The following is a 9,360-nucleotide window of genomic DNA, read 5'->3' on the forward strand; positions in this document are numbered from 1 at the left end:
TAATTAAACTAAATAAACCCCCCTGTTAACCTGTGACACTGACATATGGGTCCCACAAGTCAGCTTTGACCTGGGGCGCCCTGTTGACCTGCTGACGTCAAGGTGATGTCATGCTGACGCATTAAATGATTTTCTGGATTTAAAATAAATCAGAAAATTCCAGAAAATTGTTTAAACTTCAATAAATCATAGAAAATTAACTGTAACTCCAAATGAAATAAATTATATATGAAAAATTATCAGAAAAATTCAAGGAATCCATCTGTACCATTTTCATGCATGTTAGAACTACTTATCACTGCTGTTTAGCACAAATCAATTAAAGGGCATTTAAATAATCACATATGGAGTTTGAATTTGAATCTTGGATTCAAACCAACTTCATTTAATCTGGTTTTAGTTGCATTAGCCCAAAACACATTCATTTTGCCATGTCATGATCATGCATCATATTGTGCATTGCATTGATTGTGTTCCTTTCTATGCTGCCGGTTTTTGTTCCCTCTCGATAGACGTGATACCGATGATGTGATCGTTGACACTGATGAAGACTCAAGGTTATCTTCAGAAGTGCCAGGCAAGCAAAACCCCCTTGTTCATTCCGATAAAATCCCACTCTCTCGCTCCTGCTCTCTTTTACTGCATTAGGACAACACCGATTCATCTGTTACTTGCTGCGGTAGCTGAACCCCTTTATCCTTTGCATGACCTGTCATTGCCACAGTAAATAGATGAAATCCACTAGCATGAGTAGGAGTTGTTTGAGCCCTGTTGTGCCTACTCATTCATGCTTGTTTGTCATGCCTGCTACTGCTTAGAGTTGAGTCAGGTCTGATTCATCGGGGATGAGTCAGAGGCGTGTGAACATGTCCTACTGTGTGTGAGCTAAGTGTGTGAACACGATTTGGTAAAGGTAGCGGTGAGAGGCCATGTAGGAGTACATGGTGGGTTGTCTCATTGCAGCCGTCCTCAGGAACTGAGTTCTGTGTTTGTGATCCATGAACAGCTACTACCACACATTGGGTTCCGGTAAATCGACCCCTCTCGACTTATTAATCAACATGATCTCTGTCCAGGAGTTGCAACTAGTTTCTGGTGTTTGTAGGTAGTGTTAGTAGTCTACCAAGTGGCACCTGGTACAGGTGGGCTTGGGACAGACTAGGCACAGTGGCCCGGTGTACCAAGTGGCACCCGGTTGGTGGGCTTGGGAACCCTGCACACATCGTTTGGGGCCGTAAGCGACACCCCGGCCGGATCTCCTTGCGGATGGAACCCGAATAGGCGATAAACCTGGACTAGAGACTTGTTCGGTTAGTCAGGTCGTGGCCGACTCCCTCGCCCGGCTTCCGCTTGAAGGTTGCCGAGGTACATGACGTGTACAGGGCGGTAAGTGGCGAGAGCGTGTGTGAAGAAGTACACCCCTGCAGGGTTAACATCATCTATTCGAATAGCCGGATTCCTCGGATATGGAAACTTGGACCCCTTGTACAGTTCATAGACAAGTGAAAGTGGATACTCTAAAATACGCAAGATAAGCGTGAGTGCTATGGATGGCGTTCTCGTAGGGAGACGGGAGCGGATCCATAGTGGTGTATTGATATGGTGAATATGTGGACTCGTGTGCGCCACCTCAAAGAGTTACTTGCAGTCGTAGTTCAGGATAGCCACCGAGTCAAAGCTGGCTTGCTGCAGTTAAACTCCACCATCCCCTTTGTTGATAATGAGGCATATGTAGATAGATCTGATGTAAGTCTTGCTGGGTACATTTGTACTCACGTTTGCCCATTTTATGTTTTGCAGAGAGACTTCAGTCTCACTAGTAGTTCCGCTTGGGCTTCGACGTTTAGCTTGATACCTCAGCTACGATCTTGTGCCCTCGGCAGGATCTGATAGATAGTCAGGCTTTTCAGCCTTTTTCATTTATAGACGTCTGTACTCAGACATGATAGCTTCCGCTTGTGCTTTGACTTGTATGCTCTGATTGTTGGGTCGTGAGACCCATGTTTGTAATATCTCGCTCCTCGGAGCCTAATGAATAAAGTACTTGTGTCGTAGAGTCATGTTGTGATGCTTCGTTGTATTTGCACATATCGAGCATATTGTGTGTATGATTGAAATGCTTGGTATGTGTGGGATCTGACCATCTAGTTGTTTATCTTTAGTAGCCTCTCTTACCGGGAAATGTCTCCTAGTATTTCCACTGAGCCATGGTAGCTTGCTACTACTCCAGAACACTTAGGCTGGCCGGCATGTGTCCTTCTACGTTCCTGTGTCTGTCCCTTCGGGGAAATGTCACGCTTTGAGTACCGGAGTCCTGTTAGCCCGCTACAGCCCGGTTTACCGGAGTCCTGCTAGCCCTGTGCTACAGCCCGGACCCACTTGCTGATGACCGACACGTTCGAAGCTGGGTCATGGATGCCTGTCCCTGTAAGTCTGTGCCACTTTGGGTTTATGACTAGTCATGTCAGCCCGGGCTCCTTATCATATGGATGCTAGCGACACTATCATATACGTGAGCCAAAAGGCGCAAACGGTCCCGGGCAAAGGTAAGGCGACACCCGTGGGGATACCGTGCGTGAGGCCGCAAAGTGATATGAGGTGTTACCGGCTAGATCGATGTGACATCAAGTCGGGGTCCTGACAGCGTTGGTATCAGAGCTTGACTGCGTGTAGGATTACCAAGCCAAACTGGTCGAAGTTGAGTCTAGAAATTCTTTAGTTATATAAGGGAATTGATTGTGGGATGGAACGTAAGGCCCTTTTTACTTCTTATACCTCATGGCCTTCTGATCTGAGTCATCATCTTATCTTTCCTACGGGGTTAAGAACTAGGCTATCTCTTCTTTCCATTAGGATCACGTGTTACTAGTCCGTAGACTTAAGGATTGTTGGATTAAGCCTTAGTTCAGTTTCTACCTCTGTATGTTAATTGCTGATCTCGAAACCTTGATATTGTGCTTCTGAGTGGTTATGCCACCATTTTTGTGAATGTCTCAAATCTTTTCTGAGCGTCTACAGCCGTTATGCTGACCGAGTCATCCCAGGTTTCTAAATAGTCGGATGCATTTGCAAATCCCTTCCTCCTGTTTCCGATGTGCCTTTGGTCAGATTAATCACACAAATTGTTGAGTTGAGGTATTCTATTGCCTTGACATCATGTTGGAGTTACTATTATGACCCTAGGTGTCTCAGGGGATCATCTAGTGGTCTAGCCATGATTTATGTTCCAGTGTGATGACTCTGGCCGTCATTATCGAAAGCATCCCGTGATGCCATTTAGTAGTAGGTATTCTATCCCTGGGTTTTGAACCCGAGATTCACCCTACCTGCTTCATGTTGATAGTTTTGCTCGTTCCTTTAGGTTATTAGTAACCTTTGCATTAGTCCTCGATGTTCGTGGTATTCCTTTCTCCCAAATACTATGAACCGCTTATGGCAGATGTTCCTCGCTGATCGAAAGATCACAATCAGAGTGCTCTCAATGGGTTCTCGATTCTACATTGCGACTCTGCCAGTTCTACCTTTTTGCATGGGTTATCCGAAAGAAATATGTTGAACTTGGTTCGACATACTAATCTATGCATCCACAACTTAGAAAGTTATATGTTCCTTTGAGTTGTTCTCTTTAGTTGCATTCTGACCCTCGTCTATCAATTGATAGTCAAGAGTATGCGTGCGTTCGTTCATCGATGCCTGTACTTTTGTGGTCCGTCAAGCCATTCTATCGCGGAATGACTAGGAGAAACAAACTCCAGTACCTCTTCCATATCTAGGATGGGGTCAAAGTAATTGTGCTCCGCAGATCAAAATGCCAGCCCAGTTTTTGATTCTGTTCTACCTTGAAGTATTACCGTCTTTATGTCAGGATTTTCATGAGAATTGCACCGGCTCTTGTGAATTCTTGATGTAGTGATACTTCTCGCCATTATTATTCATTCCTCGGTTCCGTGTTGTCGCAACCGGAATGCCGACAAGTGGATCGTGATGTGTGAATTCAATACTAGTAGCAACCTTGTTGCTTGGTAGTTAATGGGCAATAATTTCATTCTTAGCGTGCTGGTTTTGAATCATCATTCCAAGGTTGATCATGCTACCTAGTCCTTGTTCTCAGTGCCCTCCTCGATCGATGAGTTAGGATTATATCAAATTCTTGCTCTATTGATCATATCGTCTTGCCCTGAAAAGCAAGATTGTTCTCGAGCTTAGTAACATACCGGTGGCTCGTGATTTTCTGAATATCTTCTCAGAAATATTACCAGGTTGTCACCTGACCGCTATGTTGAGCTCGTGATCAAGTTGGTTTCTTGTGAACCACCTTCTCTCCAAGAATCGGTGTTAGATATCCCTGAGCTAGTTGGTTAAGCTAAACAATAACTTGGAGGGTTGGAAGATAAAAGCTTGCCTGACTTAGTTCGTTCCACAGGGATATTCTTGTGTAGTGTGTGTTGAAGAAAGATGATATCTTCATCGATTGGTTCCTGTGATCAGTTGCTGGACCTATTGTCTTATCAATCCTTTGATTTGAGTGTGGGCTACCGTCAAATCAAGTCAGAACCAACGATGTTCGTAATGTTGTCTTCCTCGTGGTTGATCCCTCGAGCATACACCATTATATCTTTTGGGTCTGACCAATGCTATCACCGTGTTCACACGATGGTGGAAGTCCAGTGATATGGAAATTCCGATGAGTTGTTGTTGAGCCCATTGACAACATTCTTATCTCCTCCATGATGTTGTTGAACATTAAGTTAGTGTTGGAAACTTTTGAAAGCATTTTCTTCATGCCCCGTTCATGAAGTATATGTTTGGATAAAAGAAGTGACTTCCTTTGATTCACGTGCATTTGATGTAAGTTGCCGACGTGAATTCGAGAAAGCATGTTTTTGCCTCCTTTGGAATCATCCCAAATCAGTCATGCACACGTGCGAAGTATTCTGTAGTCTGGAGACTTGCAACCTTCATTCTATATGTGTCCCTAGCACACTAAGCCACCGATTGACTTGTTCAAGGAAAAGAAGTCTATGCTTGGGATCTAATCCATGGACTTGCGTAAAGACTTCGATATCCTCGATTATGGTTCCCCCACCTGAACTCGGTAGTGTATTATTATAAGACTACTACGTGGCCATGCTTGTCTGGGACAACGTGTTCACATGTTTGTAGCAGAACCAGCTCATGTTTTGGAGCTTGCTATCGTAGTTCATCTCCCGAGAATCCCGCAACGTTATCTCGTCGATTTGTGTTGCAAACTTTCATTTTTCTTCCTAGACTCGATGAGTCTGGAATAACCTGACACCAACCAGATCTGAATCTCAGGCAGATATGATGGTTGGAACATTTCCCAAGAACTATAATATTGGTCCCTCGATAACCGGTAAAGTGGATGTCGTGGCCAACACACCCAGCCGGAAGGCCTATTATTGCAGTATCTTGATTGAAGAAGTTGGCCACCTCCCCATAAGGATTTCGTAGGATTACTCCCTAGTTGCCCCTATGGATTTTGAGATCCCGAAGTCCGACCTCTTTACTTGATGTTCTAGATATCAAACCATATCTATAAATGGGTTACGCTAGCACATCAAGGAGAACATTAGAAGCGGAGTGCTAAATGTCTCTCGGTCGATCATCCAGATTTTATTTCCTTGGCCTCGCTAGGGTGAAACCTGAGTTGATGTTATCTTCCTATGCATCTGCATCGTCCATCGTTGTTCATCATGGTGGTATGTTGTGTTGCCAGGATCTTTCACACGGATGTTTGTAAAACCTTGATGATTGTGGAAATGCTCAAGTTCTTGAGAGCACGCACAAGCGCTACGTGTTATCATCGGCACTAACTGGGTTTGCACTCAGTTCCCTCGACAATGCTATGACCTATTCAAACAGTGAATTAACTCTCTTTGTTGGGTTCTTCTTCCCCAGTTACCAGAATCATTCCCAGCATTTGCATTTTGTTCCCAGCTTGCACCGCCAATGTGCCATTCTACCACGGGTCTCTTCCATCTCCGGTGATGAGGAAATTCATCCATTACGTTGTCTTCAACAAGGTAATCCACATCATCCAAGTCCGAGTATGCCATTCTACCGACCCCTTCCAAATGATCGCTTGTGATTACCTTAGGCTGGTATAAAGAGTTCCAATGATCTCTGAATCAAAAGTAATTCTTTTTGCCACTTAAGATAATAATCTACGCATCACCCTCCTCCAGGATATTTCGTCGTGGTATCATGGCAACTCAACTCCTCGCTACGTTGACAATCGTTTACCACCTTCTTAGGTGTGGAATTGTTGTCTACCTAGTGAACCTTCGTCATCCGTTTCTTTCCACCCCTCTTGATGTGTATCTCGTGTCTCACCCGAGAGATGGTTCTATGTCTCATTCCGGGAGTTAATCCTGAGTTGTTCGATCTTCGAGAAGACCGATCCTTCCAGAGTTTTCCTTTCCTCTTCTTGTCATGATTAGCTGAAGATCTCAGAGCAAGACGACAAGACAAAGATGGTGTTCAAATCAATGTTCATTTGAAGTGCAACCTGGATCGTGAAGATTGTGCTAGTTTGCGTTCCCCTTTCACCTTACCCTACGCTTGAATCTCGAGACGAGATTCTTGTTTAGTGGGGGTGAGTTGTCACATCCCTAGCTTCAGGCATTGCTCTAGGCTAGCTCATGTGTGCATCATATTTAAATTCTGAAAATTTGAACTGAGGGAATTACTGGAAGCCTCAAAACCCTAAATAAAAGAGGGGCAAAAACCCTAGAAATCTCATTCATTGCTCCAAAAGGCTCTTCTTAATTGTTTGATAATTTTTGGTAAGGGTTCTGGTCCCAACCAAAATATTGAACATTTTAAGGATTTATTTTTGGGACTTTGAATTTAAATCTTTAGCTATTTGAATTTGAATTATATTCATATAATTAGAATATAATTTCAAATACCCCTGAAATATTTTAGGAGCTTTTGGAAATGTCCATCTAGCCAAATAAAATTATTCAGAGGAGTTTTTGGCATTGTTTGAATTTGTTTAAAATTCAAAACAGTGGCAAAAGATATTAAATAATATAAAACAGAACAGTAAATAAAAAAAAAAGAGAGAGAGAAGCCCAGCTTACCTGGCGCCACGAGCCGGCCCAGCTCCCCCCCCCTGGCCGGCCCAGCCCACCAGCGCCTCCCCTGTCGCCTTCCTCCTCTGCCAGGAGGACGGGCACCGCGCCCGGCGCGCGCGGCCACGCGCCCCGGCCACCTCCTGCTTCCGGCCACCTCCTGCTTCCCCCCTGGCCTCTCTAGCGACGCCACGCACCCCTCCTGGAACCCGTCGCTCACTCTCTCGTCCCCATCCTCTCCTCTGCTCCCTCTCCCTCCCGCGACCGAGCGGAGCTCGTCGCCGCCGACGCCGCTACCGCGGCCGCAGCCATCCCGCCGCCTCTCCGACACGCCCTCGAGCTTCGCCTCGACCCCCTCCTCCTCTTCCACCGAGCCACGCCCTCCAGAAGCCCGAACATCCTCCCCGAGCTCATCTCCTACCTCAGACCCGCCGGTCGCCGTCGCCCAAATCGTGGAACTCCGGCCGTCCCCGAGCAAGCCGAGCCCCTCTTCGTGATCGCTGTGAGCTCCTCCACCTTTTCCCCCTCTTCCCCGCTTCTTTTGATCGCCATAGCCGTCGCCCCCTTTATGGCCGAAACGCGCCGCCGCCTGAGCTCAACGTCGGCGTAGCTCCGGTGACCATTTGGTCCCGGGCATGCGCCCAACGCGCTCCCCGCATCGCGTAGAGCCTCCGTGAAACCTCGCCGCGCTCGTTTGCGCACCGCAGCCCCATCCCCACTTGCACCCGAGCTTCGGCCGCCGCCGAGCTCGTCGCCGGCACCACTCCGGCCACTCCCCGGCCGCGCCACCACCACAGTTGGATGCGGACGAGCGTCCGCATCCCGAAGCTGTGCTCCGCGCGCCAAACTGAGCCCTGTGGGCAAAACCCAAGGCTCGCCACCGCGGCTGGCCTCGCCGGCGTCAAGCCGCCGGTGGGGTTGACCACTTGACCACGGCGTAAACCCCCCCTGGGTCGATGACAGGTGGGGCCAGCCCCCTGGTAATTAGTTAGTTTAATTTAATTAAATAACCCCCCTGTGACAATGACATATGGGCCCTTTTGTCCTAATCCTTAATTAAACTAAAATAAACCCCCCCTGACGCTGACCAGTGGGCCCGACCCCCCCCCCAACCTTTTAATTAAACTAAATAAACCCCCCTGTTAACCTGTGACACTGACATATGGGTCCCACAAGTCAGCTTTGACCTGGGGCGCCCTGTTGACCTGCTGACGTCAAGGTGATGTCATGCTGACGCATTAAATGATTTTCTGGATTTAAAATAAATCAGAAAATTCCAGAAAATTGTTTAAACTTCAATAAATCATAGAAAATTAACTGTAACTCCAAATGAAATAAATTATATATGAAAAATTATCAGAAAAATTCAAGGAATCCATCTGTACCATTTTCATGCATGTTAGAACTACTTATCACTGCTGTTTAGCACAAATCAATTAAAGGGCATTTAAATAATCACATATGGAGTTTGAATTTGAATCTTGGATTCAAACCAACTTCATTTAATCTGGTTTTAGTTGCATTAGCCCAAAACACATTCATTTTGCCATGTCATGATCATGCATCATATTGTGCATTGCATTGATTGTGTTCCTTTCTATGCTGCCGGTATTTGTTCCCTCTCGATAGACGTGATACCGATGATGTGATCGTTGACACTGATGAAGACTCAAGGTTATCTTCAGAAGTGCCAGGCAAGCAAAACCCCCTTGTTCATTCCGATAAAATCCCACTCTCTCGCTCCTGCTCTCTTTTACTGCATTAGGACAACAACGATTCATCTGTTACTTGCTGCGGTAGCTGAACCCCTTTATCCTTTGCATGACCTGTCATTGCCACAGTAAATAGATGAAACCCACTAGCATGAGTAGGAGTTGTTTGAGCCCTGTTGTGCCTACTCATTCATGCTTGTTTGTCATGCCTGCTACTGCTTAGAGTTGAGTCAGGTCTGATTCATCGGGGATGAGTCAGAGGCGTGTGAACATGTCCTACTGTGTGTGAGCTAAGTGTGTGAACACGATTTGGTAAAGGTAGCGGTGAGAGGCCATGTAGGAGTACATGGTGGGTTGTCTCATTGCAGCCGTCCTCAGGAACTGAGTTCTGTGTTTGTGATCCATGAACAGCTACTACCACACATTGGGTTCCGGTAAATCGACCCCTCTCGACTTATTAATCAACATGATCTCTGTCCAGGAGTTGCAACTAGTTTCTGGTGTTTGTAGGTAGTGTTAGTAGTCTACCAAGTGGCACCTGGTACAGGTGG

The sequence above is a fragment of the Triticum aestivum genome, chromosome 5A (genome assembly GCF_018294505.1).
Source record: "Triticum aestivum cultivar Chinese Spring chromosome 5A, IWGSC CS RefSeq v2.1, whole genome shotgun sequence".
Classification (NCBI taxonomy): domain Eukaryota; kingdom Viridiplantae; phylum Streptophyta; class Magnoliopsida; order Poales; family Poaceae; genus Triticum; species Triticum aestivum.